Here is a 14,514-nt window from a genome sequence, read left to right on the forward strand (position 1 = left end):
ACATGTCTGGTGAATATACAGGCCAATATACATTTTCAGCTTCCAGGAATTGTGTACAGATCCTTGTGACATCGGGCTGTGCATTATCATGCTGAAACATGAGGTGATGGCGGCGAATGAATGTCACAACAATGGGACTCAGGATCTCGCTACGGTATCTCTGTGCATTCAAATTGCCATCGTAACTTATGCCTGTCCATATCATAACCCCTCTGCCACTATGGTGCACTCTGTTCACAACATTGACATCAGTAAACCGCTCGCCAACACGATGTCATAGTGTCTGCCATCTGCCCGGTACAGTTGAAACCAGTTGAAACCGGGAGTCCTCTGTGAAGAGCACACTTCTCCAGCGTGCCAGTGACCATCGAAGGTGAGCCATTGTCCACTGAAGTCGGTTACGATGCCAAACTGCAGTCAGTTCAAGACCCTGGTGAGGACGAGGAGCAAGCAGATCAGCTTCCCTGAGATCATTTCTAACAGTTTCTGCAGAAATTCTTCGGTTTTGCAAACCCACAGTTTCATCAGCTGTCTGGGTGGCTGGCCTTGGACGATCCCGCAGGTGAAGAAGCCGGATGTGGAGGTCCTGGGCTGGCGTGATTACACTTGGTCTGCAGTTGTGAGGCTGGTTGGACATACTACAAAGTTCTCTAAAACAACGTTGGAAGCAGCTTATGTTAAATTGCACGCTCCCTCAAAACTTGAGATGTCTGTGGCATTATGTTGTGTGACAAAACTGCACAAAGTGCACCTGTGTAATGAGAATGCTTTTTAATCAGCTTTTTGATATGCCACACTTGTCAGGTAGATAGATAGTCTTGGCAAAGGAGAAATTCTTACTAACAGGGATGTAAACAAATTTGTGCACAAAATTTGAGAGAAATAAGCTTTTTGTGCGTTATGGAAAAAATTTGGGAGCTTTTATTTCAGCTCATGAAACATGGATCAACACTTTACATGTTGCGTTTATATTTTTGTTCACTGTACATTGCCTCCCGAACTGTCTTCCTGTGCGTGGGGACAAGATTCATTTGCATTTCATAAAAGGCAAGTTCACCATTGTTCCAGTGGTAGTAAACTTCTTAATCTTAGGGATAGGTGGCAGTATTCGGAAGTTTGGATGACTGAGGTGCCAAAAGTAAACTGCCTGTTACTCAGGTCCAGAAGTTAGGATATGCATATAATTGGTAGTATTGGATATAAAACACTCTAAAGTTTCTAAAACTGTTAAAATAATGTCGGTGAGTATAGCAGAACTGATATGGCAGGCGAAAATCCGAGGAGAATCCATCTGGATTTTTTGTTGTTGTTGAGGTCACCACTCATTGAAATGGCTGTCTATGGGAAAATCAAAGGCATACCTCCCAGATTGCAGTTCCTAGGGCTTCCACTAGCTGTCAACAGTCTTTAGAAAGAGTTTCAGGGTTGTTTTTTGAAAAATTAGCTAGAATATTTTGTTTTTCAAAGTGGCTCCCATTTTGACTGTAGTATTGTGTCACGTGTGGATGAGGGCGCGCACTTCGTTATTTATCTCCGGTAATGAACATACTATTCTCCGTCTTAAATTGTATCGTTTATTTACATATTAGGGTACCTGAGGATTGATTAGAAACGTTGTTTGACTTGTTTGGACGAAGTGTATTAGTAACTTTTGGAATTCCTTTGTCTGCATGTTGAACGACTGGAGCCGGTGGATTACTGAATCAAGCGCGCCAACTAAACTGACTTTTTTGGTATATAAAGAAGGACTTTATCGAACAAAACGACCATTTGTTATGTAGCTGGGACCATTGGGTTGCAAACAGAGGAAGATCTTCAAAGGTAAGTGATTTATTTTATCGCTATTTCTGACTTTCGTGACGCCTCTGCTTGTTTGGAAAATGTTTGTAATGCTTTTGTACGCGCGGCGCTGTCCTCAGATAATCACATGGTATGCTTTCGCCGTAAAGCCTTTTTGAAATATGACAAAGCGGCTGGATTAACAAGAAGTTAAGCTTTTAAACGATGTATGACACTTGTATTTTCATGAATGTTACGAATTTTGTATTTTGAATTTCGCGCTCTGCAATTTCACCGGATGTTGTCGAGGTGGTGCGCTAGCGGCACGCCTAGCCCAAAGAGGTTTTAATTGTTGCTTTAATAGTGGTAAGTGGTCTATTTCATATTTCAGCAATTTTTTTGTACCCATTGCCTGATTTATGACGATCAACAACAATTTCAAATCAAATCAAACTGTATTTGTCACATGCGCCAAATACAATAAGTGTATGCTTACTTAGAAGCCCTTAACCAACAGTGCAGTTCAAGAAGAGTTAAGAAAATATTTACGAAAATAAACTAAACAAAAAAATATTAAAAAGTAACACAATAACGAGGCTACATACAGGGGGTACCGGTACCGAGTCAGTGTGCAGGGGTACAGGTTAGTTGAGGTAATTTGTACATGTGGGTAGGGGTGAAGTGACTATGCATAGATAATAAACAGCAAGTAGCAGCAGTGTATTAAACAAATGGAGGGGTGGGGTGTCAATGTAAATAGTCCGGTGGCCATTTGATTAATTGTTCAGCAGTCTTATGGCTTGGGGGTAGAAGCTGTTAAGGAGCCTTTTGGTCCTAGACTTGGCGCTTCGGTACCGCTTGCCGTGCGGTAGCAGAGAAAACAGTGTAAGACTTGGGTGACTGGAGTCTCTGACAATTTTATGGGCTTTCCTCTGACACCACCTATTATATAGGTCCTGGATGGCAGGAAGCTTGGCCCGATTGATGTAATGGAACGTAAACACTACCCTCTATAGCGCCTTATGGTCAGACGCCGAGCAGTTGCCATACCAGGCGGTGATGCAACTGGTCAGGATGCTCTCGATTTGTCTCTTTGATTGTGAGCTCTTTGCCTTTTCCAATGTTTATGGATGACAAAGTGATTCTACATGCGTGTTACCCCATTTTTATACCCCAGTGAAACAGGAAGCCATGGAAGGCATAATACAGTGACTTGCGAAAGTATTCACCCCCTTGGCATTTTTTCTATTTTATTGCCTTACAACCTAGAATTAAAATAGATTTTTGGGGGGGTTGTATCATCTGATTTACACAACATGCCTACCACTGTCATGCCCTGACCACAGAGAGCCTTGTTATTCTCTTTTTTGGTTAGGTCGGGGTGTGACTAGGGTGTTCCTGTCTAGGTTAATATTTTCTATGTTGGCCGGGTATGGTTCTCAATCAGGGACAAATGTCTATCGTTGTCTCTGATTGGGAATCATACTTAGGCAGCCTTTTTTCCTTCGGTGTTTGTGGGTAGTTATCTTTGTTAGTGGCACTTAGCCCTGTTAAGCTTCACGGTCGTTTCTTTGTTTCTTGCTTTTGTTCGCGACATTAAAATACAAGTAAAATGTACGCTCACCATGCTGCACCTTGGTCTCCTTCTGACGATGGCCGTGACACTCTGAGCAATTGTATTAGTATAAAATAAAAAAATGTAATTGTTGCATACAATATAGCTCAGTATTTAAATTTTAAATATTCAATTCATTTTATACATTATTTTTTGCGTGTCTTTCATCATCAAGTCAAGCTTTATTTAAACAGCACATTTCAGACATGGAATGCAACGCAATGTGCATCACAGGAAAAAACAAATTAAAACTATGAAAATAAAAACATAAATATACTACACAACAAACATAAAAGGACAAAAACAAAAGAAGAATAATAAAAATTGAACAACTAAAATCACCCTAAGGAAAAGCAAAGCTAAAAAGATGTTTTAAAATCTTTCGGCCCCCCTCAGGTTATCTGGCAGGCTATTCCTGAGGCTGTGTTCACAATAACTCAAGGCTGCCTCTCCATGCCTCTTGGTCCTAGGCTTTGGGATAGTTTAAAGGCCAGTGCCAGAGGACCTGAGGGACCTACTGGGTACATAACTTAAAAGCATGTCTGACATGTATTGGGGTCCACAATCATGGATTAATTTAAAAACCAATAGAATAATCTTAAAATAAATTCTAAAACTCACAGGCAGCCAGTGCAGAGACCTTAAAACCAGTGTAATGTGTGCTCTCCATCTGGTCTTGGTCAGTACCCGTGCTGCAGCATTCTGTATGTTTTGCAGTTGACCAATGGCTTTCTTTGGTAGACCAGACAGGAGAGTATTACAGTAGTCAAGCCTGCTTGTTATAATCAAAGCATGGATGAGTCTCTCTTCATCAGCCTGAGAGAAAACGGCCGCACCTTGGCAATGCTCCTCATGTGGTAGAAAGCTATTTTGGTCACGTTCCTAATGTGTGACTCGAAACTGAGTTCAGAATCTAAAATAACACCTAGGTTTTTTTTAAGGGTGTCAATCATTTTGGACTTGTCAGTATAGATAAGGACAACAGTTGGGCTTTTGAGCTCACTTCATCAGTGTTGAGTGTCAGTACAATGTATGGACCCTCCCTGGCTTACAGCCATCTGCGACCCATTGATCGATGTCACCAACATGTTTTGAAGCCCAGCCGCTGAATATCTCTGTCACGCTGTCGTTTGTCACAATCAGAGTGGACGTGGATCCATCTCTCTGCTCTATCCTGCCTGTCACCCCTTCTTATTGCATTGCCACTTGTTTATTACTAACAGCTCAGACGCCTGTTAGTGAACCACAGTGTCTTCCCTACTCTGTAAGCCTCTCAAAGTTATCTCTCTCTTTCTCTCTCTCTCTCTCCAGGCTCCCTGGCATGCTTTTCACTTCTCTCATCTCGTTTTCATCCTTAACTAGTTTTAGGCCTAAAAGGAGGCCAGGGCTAAACTTGAAAACGCCACCCGCGTCACAGGGAATTAAGAGTTCCTTGTGAATGAAGGCAGCAAAAGCACCGCAAAGATAAATGGGAATGTTGACTTTGATTGAAATAAAGAAACCTTTTGTTGATGCTCATCTCTGCCACTGTGAAATTGTATCTGTTATGTGTGACACTTTGGTATATATCTCACCGACGCACTGAAGTCTGGGTTTGGGCTGTGCTGTTGCTGGTAGGCGATTCTGTATGGTTCGTGCTGTCAGAGTAGCAGCTTTTTTGATTGTATTTCAATGAAGCCCTGTCAACATTGAATCGGTCATCATTCCTACGTCTTATTGGAAAGGGAACATAATAATTCAATCAAACTTGGTTGCATCCCAAGGTTCTCTCTGTAAGGAAATATAAACCACAGCTATTGTTTAAGGGCACATATATTTAAGTATTCTATAATCATTTGATCCCGTTATTCATCCTACATATCAACATAAAGATTCTATTCACCTGCTCAGTAGATGCCATACTGTTTTCAAATTACATTAAATTCATAGCATATCTGGACTCCTGGACTCAGGGGTAGACGTAACATAGTAAATGTAAATCCGGGAAACTCAAATTAGTATGATATGTTACTTTTTTTTTTTTTTTTTATGGATCTCCATCATCCATTTTAAATGATGTTACAAACTGCAATTTGTACAATATGTTAGGATTTTTTTTAACATATGATATCTTACTACTTCCAATTTGTTAATGGCTAAGGTTAGCTAGGGGGCTAATGTTAGCTAGGTTAGGGGTTAAGGTTAAGGGAAGGGTTATCTAGCATGCTAAGTAGCTGCAAAGTAGCTAAAATGCTAAAGTTGTCCGTAATGAGTTTCGAACACGCAACCTTTGGGTTGTTAGACGTTCTCAAAAAGTTGCTAATTAGCTAAATGGTAACGGTGTCCGTGATTCGAACACGCAACCTATCCCACCCATCCAACCTACTTTTATTTTTGGCTTTTTAAGTAACCTTCTGTCTTATGTAACCATACCAAACCTAACATATCATACTTATTTGACTGTCCCGGTTTTACTATGTTACGTCTAGTGTTAGAGGTTTCTGATATACAAGACAATCAGCCCTAACCCCTCCAGTGGTAGTGGTCCTCTGTGGCTCAGTTGGTAGAGCATGGCGCTTGGGTTGTGGGTTCGATTCTGGTTGGGTCCACGCATATGAAAAGTGTATGTACACCTGACTGATTGTAAGTCACTTTGGATAGAAGCATCTGCTAAGTGGCATACTGTATATTACATATTATTATATTAGATGTGGCAGTAGTTTCACATATCCGTAAGAAGAGAGATGTGACACACTCTGACAAGATGTCTTCCAGACACATGTAGCCTTAGCATTAGATCCTAGTTTTAATCTCACTATCCAGGAACCGTGCCCACTGGTGTGCTATAGTATGAGCCACCCTCAGAGCTTCAGGCCACAGTTATCAGGGCGAAAGGCTGTGCCAACGCCCCTCAAACCCAGGGAAGGTCAGTGTGTGCCAAGTGACTATGGCCCGCCACTCCCCTCGCCCCCTGTGGAGATGTCCGTCTCTCAGCTGACCAACAGCGATGCCCTCTAGACTCACCCCCAGAGAGACACGCTGGCACATGGAGATACCAGTGCCTGCCAAGGGGAGAGAGGCTTACACAGACTTAATGCAGACCACTGTGAAGGGAGGAAGAAAGATAACTGGCAAACAATTGGGTAGGTGACGTCTGCGTTTTACATAAAGCAGTATAAGGGTTTATACCACTAGTGTTTATAAACAAGAGACTGCGTAATGATGTACTGTCATATAACATAGTATGAACCGCTGCCCTAAAGGGACGCCAATGTCAGGGTTTGAGAATACTCCCAGCCTCTCTTCCCTGCTTTTATTATTATTGTCATCCAAAGGGATTTATACTCCAGTAGCCCTGGCCATTTTTAGAGTACTGTGTGTGTAGTGTGTTTGCATGGAGGAGGGCAAACAGTCTTGTTGATCTAACAACATCAGATTGGAGTATCTCATTCCTCTGAGGCAATTTCCCAGAGATGAGGTGTATGCCTCATGCACACCGGTTGCGTCAAACTGCATGCGTTCCAGCAGAAGAACAAGATGAGTCACAGCAGTGCAGATTGCCTCCCGATGAAATTAACAGACTTCTGCCGGAACGAATAGAGTTTGATGCAACCAGTGTGTACAAGTCTTGAGGCTGCCTGCCGCAGCTCTGGGGTGTAATATCCGTATCTCCCAGACTTCCATTCACACAGCCCTCTGCTACAGCAAAAGAAAGGACACTACTTGTAATCGCCAATGAATACCCTTATTATTCTCTATGTCAAAGAGAAGGAGAGAGAGCGAAAGCCCATTACCCCTTACGATTCCCTAAGAAAACAAAGATGTTCATATGGTCGATGCACAATAATAACGACGGCGGATCTTTATATGATAGCAGCATGTTTCTGGAATTTAAATCAAATCCTAGCGATCGGGCGAGTGATGTGGATTGCAGCGCTGAGGCGGCTACATTTCCGTCAGGGGAGTACGTGGGTGACAGCAGGCTCATTTGCTCTGTGATTATTGTTGGGGTCTTTTTAGGGTGTGAGGGGAGGGAAAAGCCTGTTCCTGTCACCCTGCTCCTTGATTAGGCCAATTATACAGGCCAGAAGTAGACCATATGGAGGCTGCTCTGTTTCAATCTGTCTTTGATATTGAATGATTGCCAAATGGCACCCTATTCCCTAAATAGTGCACTACTTTTGAACAGAGCGAGCCCTCGTCATTATCAAAACCAGACCTAAACACACTGGACAGATAATATAGCACATTACAGCAAGTCAGTTTAGAACAAATTCTTATTTACAATGATGGCCTAGGAACAGTTAAAAACAAATTCTTATTTTCAATGACGGCCTACCGGGGAACAGTGGGTTAATTGCCTTGTTCAGGGGCAGAACGACAGATTTTTACCTTGTCAGCTTGGGGATTCGATCTAGCAACCTTTCAGTTACTGGCCCAACGCTCTAACCACTAGGCTACCTGCCGCCCATATATGCACATGATGCAGTCCCAAATCATTTTTACATCACAACGTAATGCATTATACCTGCTGACTTCTGTGTTACATGTTTTGGGCTGGGGGTGCCGTCGACAGGTAAGGGGTACTCCAGAGTATTTTTCTCTGCTGGTACAGGAGTCTTTTTTATATTATTTATATTGTGGCAGATGGCAGGGAGAGGTGATGGGAGTGGTGATTGAAGGAAGATTTCTTGCAGCCTGCTGGCTCCACCCCTGAGCCTTATATGGACGTCATGCCCCAACGAGGCAAGCCGGTGGATCGTTCAGCCATTGAGTACTTGGGGATAAAAGAGGAAGCGGGCTGCACAAAGAGGGAGAGGACCGAGAGGGAAACTGGTGTTATGGAGAGTGTGAGAAGCGGGAGAATTATCTATACGATTACCCGTGGTGATCTGGTTGCTGGATTCCCCCCCTTTCCCACTGTGTGCAAATATCCCTAATAAATTCCCCATTTGCATTCTAGTTGTGCTCCCTGTGCGTATTTGGTTATTGAACTTGGTGACGTGGAAATCCCACACCCTTGAGCCTGCTACATATGGTTGAGAATGCGGGCAAAGCAAACAGACTTGGAGCACAATGGAAGCATTGGTGAAACAACTGGTGGAGGCAAACATAGCGCAACAGGCTATGTATCGGGAGCTGCTGGAGGAACAGTGTCAGCAGACCGCTCTCCTGCGAGCTGAACTCAGCCAGCTGACAGCCGCCCATGCCGACGTGGCTGCAGGCGCAGCAGTCTCTCGTCTCAAACCCAGTATGTTTATACTGAAACTGACAGAGGCTGACAACATCGAGGCTTACCTCCAAGCCTTCGAGAGGAGAGGCTAGGGAGAAATTGCCCCATGAGCAATGGGCCAGCCTGCTAGCACCCTTCCTGTCAGGCGCTGCACAGAAGTATCAGGATCTGACGGCTGACCAGGCGACGCATTACGAGGGGCTGAAAAAGGAAATTCTGCGCCGATATGGTTACACCCTGATTAGCAGGGCGCAAAGATTCCATGATTGGGCATATGATGCCACAGCGCCCCCCTCCCCCCCCGATCACAAATGCATGATCTGATTAGGCTGGCCAAGAGCTGGCTAACTGCTGAACCACTGACGATCATGCCCATCTAGAATGTGGTCATAGATACATTTCTACGCTCTCCCCCATTCTAAGCTAAAAAGTTAGCAAGTCAAGCTAACCCGCAGAGCACGGATCAGCTGGTGGAACTGGTAGAAGGTCAGCAGGTGGCTTTGGAGGTCCTGCACAGCGGACAACCACGGAAGGCTGAACCCTCCACTTGCCCGAAGGAGTGAAAAAGGATGGAGGACCCTGCCTAGACCCCGGCCAAGGATGGAGGGACACCAACAGCCAGCTCCCCGAGTAGACGCCCCGTCCTGAACCTGGACAGCAGGAAGTGCTACGAATGTGGCGAGCCGGGACACATCGCCTGGAACTGTCCAAAACGCGATGTCCCGATGCCTTCGGCCTCAGCTAGTGAGGTAGCCACCGGGCATCCCTGCAGCTTGCTGGTGACATGCTGGGTTAAGGAGAGTGGTCCTTCCCCTGTCACCCCGATAAGAGCCAAAATAAAAGGACACCACAACACTTTTTTTACTCCGGGAGTATGGTGACCCTGATCCGACCTGACTTCACCCAGTCCCCAAACCTGACTGACACCGTGGCCATCACGTACATACACAGTGATACCAACGACTACCCTACCACACTCCTCCACCTACAGACCACAAAGGGACAACACACGGGGCCAGTGGGAGTCGTCCCAAACCTGCCAGTGCCGGTCCTTATCGGGAGGGATTTCCTGATGTTCCGCCAATTGTGGACCAGTATGTCCGGAGCCGTGGGGAACCGAGGGAACCAGCAGGGAGGAGGAAGCCGGAGATGCGGAAGGGACACCAGAAGGAGTGATGCCCGGATATGTGGATTCCAGGAAGTGGACCCCCAGGCGTCAACAGAACATCTCTCTTTATCCCCCACTTTGCCTCCCTAGCCAGCCCCCTGACAGATCTGACCAGGAGCCGATGGCAGGGAGTGGTGAAGGGAGTGGTGATTGAAGGAAGATATCTTGCAGCTCGCTGGCTCCACCCCCAAGCCTTATATGGACTTCCTGCCTCAACGAGGCAAGCCGGTGGATTATTGAGCCATTGAGTACTTGGGGATAAAAGAGGAAGCGGGCTGCACAAAGAGGGAGAGGACCGAGAGGGAAACAGGTGTTATGGAGAGTGTGAGAATTATCTGTACGATTACCCGCTGTGAACTGGTTGCTGGATTCCCCCCCTTTCCCACCGTGTGCAAATATCCCTTATAAATTCTCCATTTGCATTCTTGTTGTGCTCCCTGTGCGTGTTTGGTTATTGAACTTGGTGACGTGGAAACCCCACACCCTTGAGCCTGCTACAATATATATATATACAGTTGAAGTCGGAAGTTTACATACACCTTAGCTAAATACATTTAAACTCAGTTTTTCACAATTCCTGACATTTAATCCTAGTAAAAATTCCCTGTCTTAGGTCAGTTAGGATCACCACTTTATTTTAAGAATGTCAAATGTCAGAATAATAGTAGAGAGAATGATTTATTTCAGCTTTTATTTCTTTCATCACATTCCCAGTGGGTCAGATGTTTACATACACTCAAATAGTATTTGGTAGCATTGCCTTTAAGTTGTTTAACTTGGGTCAAATGTTTCAGGTAGCCTTCCACAAGCTTCCCACAATAAGTTGGGTGGATTTTGACCCATTCCTCCTGACAGAGCTGGTGTAACTGAGTCAGGTTTGTAGGCCTCCTTGCTCACACACACTTTTTCAGTTCTGCTCACAAATTTTCAATGGGATTGAGGTCAGGGCTTTGTGATGGCCACTCCAATACCTTGACTTTGTTGTCCTTAAGCCATTTTGCCACAACTTTGGAAGTATGCTTGGGGTCATTGTCCATTTGGAAGACCCATTTGCGACCAAGCTTCAACTTCCTGACTGAATGAAACTTCCTGACTGACATTCCTGAATGTCTTGAGATGTTTCTTCAATATATCCACATAATTTTCCTGCCTCATGATGTCATCTATTTTGTGAAGTGCACCAGTCTGTCCTGCAGCAAAGCACAGCATGATGCTGCCACCCCCGTGCTTCACGGTTGGAATGGTGTTCTTCGGCTTGCAAGCCTCCACCTTTTTCCTCCAAACATAATGATGGCCAAACAGTTCTATTTTTGTTTCATCAGACCAGAGTACATTTCTCCAAAAAGTATGATCTTTGTCCCCATGTGCAGTTGCAAACCGTAAACTGGCTTTTTTATGGCGGTTTTGGAGCAGTGGCTTCTTCCTTGCTGAGCGGCCTTTCAGGTTACCCGGATATAGATACTTTTGTACCCGTTTCCTCCAGCAGCTTCACAAGGAACTTTGCTGTTGTTCTGGGATTAATTTGCACTTTTCGCACCAAAGTACGCTCATCTCTAGGAGACAGATTGCATCTCCTTTCTGAGAGGTGTGACGGCTGCGTGTTCCCATGGTGTTTATACTTGCGTACTATTGTTTGTACAGATGAACGTGGTACATTCAGCCATTTGGAAATTGCTCCCAAGGATGAACCAGACTTGTGGAGGTCTACACATTTTTTTATGAGGTCTTTCCTGATTTCTTTTGATTTTCCCATGATGTCAAGCAAAGAGGCACTGGGTTTGAAGGTAGGCCTTGAAATACATCCACAGGTACACCTCCAATTGACTCCAATTATGTCAATTAGCCTATCAGAAGCTTCTAAAGCCATGACATAATTTTCTGGAATTTTCCAAGCTGTTTAAAGGCACAGTCAACTTAGCATATGTAAACTTCTGACCCACTGGAATTGTGATACAGTGAATTATAAGTGAAATAATCTGTCTGTAAACAATTGTTGGAAAAATTACTTGTGTCATGCACAAAGTAGATGTCCTAACCGACTTGCCAAAACTATAGTTTGTTAACAAGGAATTTGTGGAGTGGTTGAAAAACGAGTTTTAATGACTCCAACCTAACTGTATGTAAACTTCCGACTTCAACTGTAAATATAAAAACATTTATCAGGGGGTGCTGCAGCACCCTCAGCAGCCCTAACTCCCATGGCTATGCATGTACTTCTATTTTATTGTCCATATGCAGCCTACATAAGTGTGTTTTATGAGCAATCAAGTGGTGGATATTTAGTGTGTATTTCAGGCTAGAGAGGAGCGTAAATCTATATGGCAGAAAGTGGTGGTTCTCAGATGAAGGACTCACAAGACACAGCCTGGAGCTACAGTACAGTCGAACAATGATGGATGACAATCCTCAATATGTGCACCACTTTAGCCTATTACATTCACACCAAACTTTAGTGACTGCAGGCCCTTTCATTTCTGTGACATGGGTGCTAGTCACAGTGTGCTCTCTACATTGTGTGCCCATCGTTGTTCCACATGCACATTAACAGCCCATTATCAACATCTATGCAGGCCCACACTTCCTGGAACTCTCCCGGATTTCCACTCTGAGAGAGACTATATATCCTGTTCCGTTTTGGATTCCACCACAGCTGCTCCCATACACTGATACGCACCCCAGTTTAATTTCAGCAGGTGTCTACACGTTCTACAGCCGAGGCTAGAGAGTATTCATTTATCAGGCTTTACGGCACCCAAGATGTATTGCAGCAGTGAGCAGTCATGCATCTCGGTGATAATGATGACCCACCGACTCTGTGATTGCATTAAATCTGTGTCGCTGCGACTGTGGAAGAGTAAACGCTAGCACGTGGGCTCTCACTTTGGTTCCTACCTGCTTCAATTAAGTTCCTGCTGTTCTTCATTTGGGGCATGCGGCTTCTTTAACCTCCTCTTCAACTTGTTTTCCTCTATTAACCAACCAAACAAAATCTCCCTCCACTCTGCTCTCTTCACGGGGCCGAAGGGCCGCAGAGAGACTCAGAGACTGCCTTCAATCTCAGCAGCGGTGAAAGAGGATGTTCTCATCTCACGGCTCGGCTCCTCTGCTACTCGCCTATACGTGAGTGGCCATTTTAATCCACGCAAAATTCTCTCATTTTCTCCCGGCAGTGTCTCAGGGTGGCCGCAGCCCAGACAGTCCACCTCATTTCATCTCAACTCGCTTTCTCCTGCTTTCAGGGTGTCAGCTACAAAGCCAATTAGACCGTCTCTTTTTATCACCTGTATGTGTACATGTGTGTGGGGCTGTTGGTGATACAGAGGCGAACGTCTTCCTTTTGAGACCCTGAAAGGCCTTAATAAAGCACACCTAGTGAAAAGCTGTTTATGAAGTGCACCTTTTGCCGAGGGTAACCAGACCAAACTAGACAAGTGCAAGGGCAAGTCATTTCCAGATGAAATACTCAAACTCAGATTGAGGCACTGAACACACAACTACAAAAGTGCATGGTGTTCTATCGGAACAAATTGTAAATCATAAAAATGAATGACCCAATTTCTCCCTCCACAAAATAATCCTGCTCTTCGCGCAGAAGAGCTCTTGTGTAAATAAAAGGAAACACAATGGCAGGGCACAATGCGACGACAAATTTAGAAAACAGATCACCAAAACACCAGCTTTCTCACAAATCGCAGTACATGGAGGATTGATGGAACTTATATCCGTGCCCGAATTGACAATTATTCGGAAGATGAAATTGGAATTGGGTCGTAGATGTGCCAGAGATCTATTTCAATAAAGCAATGCAAATATTGAATAATTTACATGAGGAGTTGATGCACTGTGTGCCTCATATAGTTGGTGATTTAATAGGCTAGTTTGACTGAAATTCATAGGGCTGATGAGAGAGAGGGAGCAAGAAGGAGAGCTAGCTGTGGGTGATAGTCTACACTCCATCTCTGTTCCCCTGAAGTCCCTCCTCTTCCCCGCCTCTCCTCTCCCAAATGCATCCCGCTACTTTAATGGTTAGGGTATTGGGCCAGTAACCCAAAAGGTTGCTGGATCGAATCCCCGAGCTGACAAGGTAAAAATCTGTCGTTCTGCCCCTGAGCAAGGCAGTTAACCCACTGTTCCCCGGGCGCCGAAGACGTGGATGTCGATTAAGGCAGCCCCCCGCACCTCTCTGATTCAGAGGGGTTGGGTTAAATGCGGAAGACACATTTCAGTTGAAGTCATTCAGTTGTACAACTGACTGGGTATCTCCCTTTCCCGTTCCCTTACTTCAGGCTACAAGCAGCAGTAGATATTGTTACCAGTCTGCAAGGTGATCCATTAATTATGCAAAGCCAATGACTACAGAGACTAAGGAGGTCACCCAAATGGCACCCTATTCCCTACATAGTTTACTACTTTTGAAGGGAGCGCTATGTGTCCTCTTAAAAGTGGTGCACTATATAGGGAATAGGGGGTCATTTGGGAAGCAACCTAAGGACATTTCCCAGGAAGTACAACGCTTCCACTGCCCCCGTCAACATGTCTGCTTGTCTCCAGGGGGGCAACTCTGCACCTCTTCAACATTTATTACAACCAGTGGCGATTTTAGCATGTAAATCTTGGCGGGGCATGCAGGACGGACGTAGTCGATATAACTATTTGTTTAGCACTTTTGAAATGTACAGCGACAGAATTCAGAACAAGGGCTGTTCTTACAGTGTTCTCCCTGTACACCAAGTCAGAACC

This window comes from Salvelinus sp. IW2-2015, linkage group LG33 (genome assembly GCF_002910315.2).
Source record: "Salvelinus sp. IW2-2015 linkage group LG33, ASM291031v2, whole genome shotgun sequence".
Lineage (NCBI taxonomy): Eukaryota > Metazoa > Chordata > Actinopteri > Salmoniformes > Salmonidae > Salvelinus > Salvelinus sp. IW2-2015.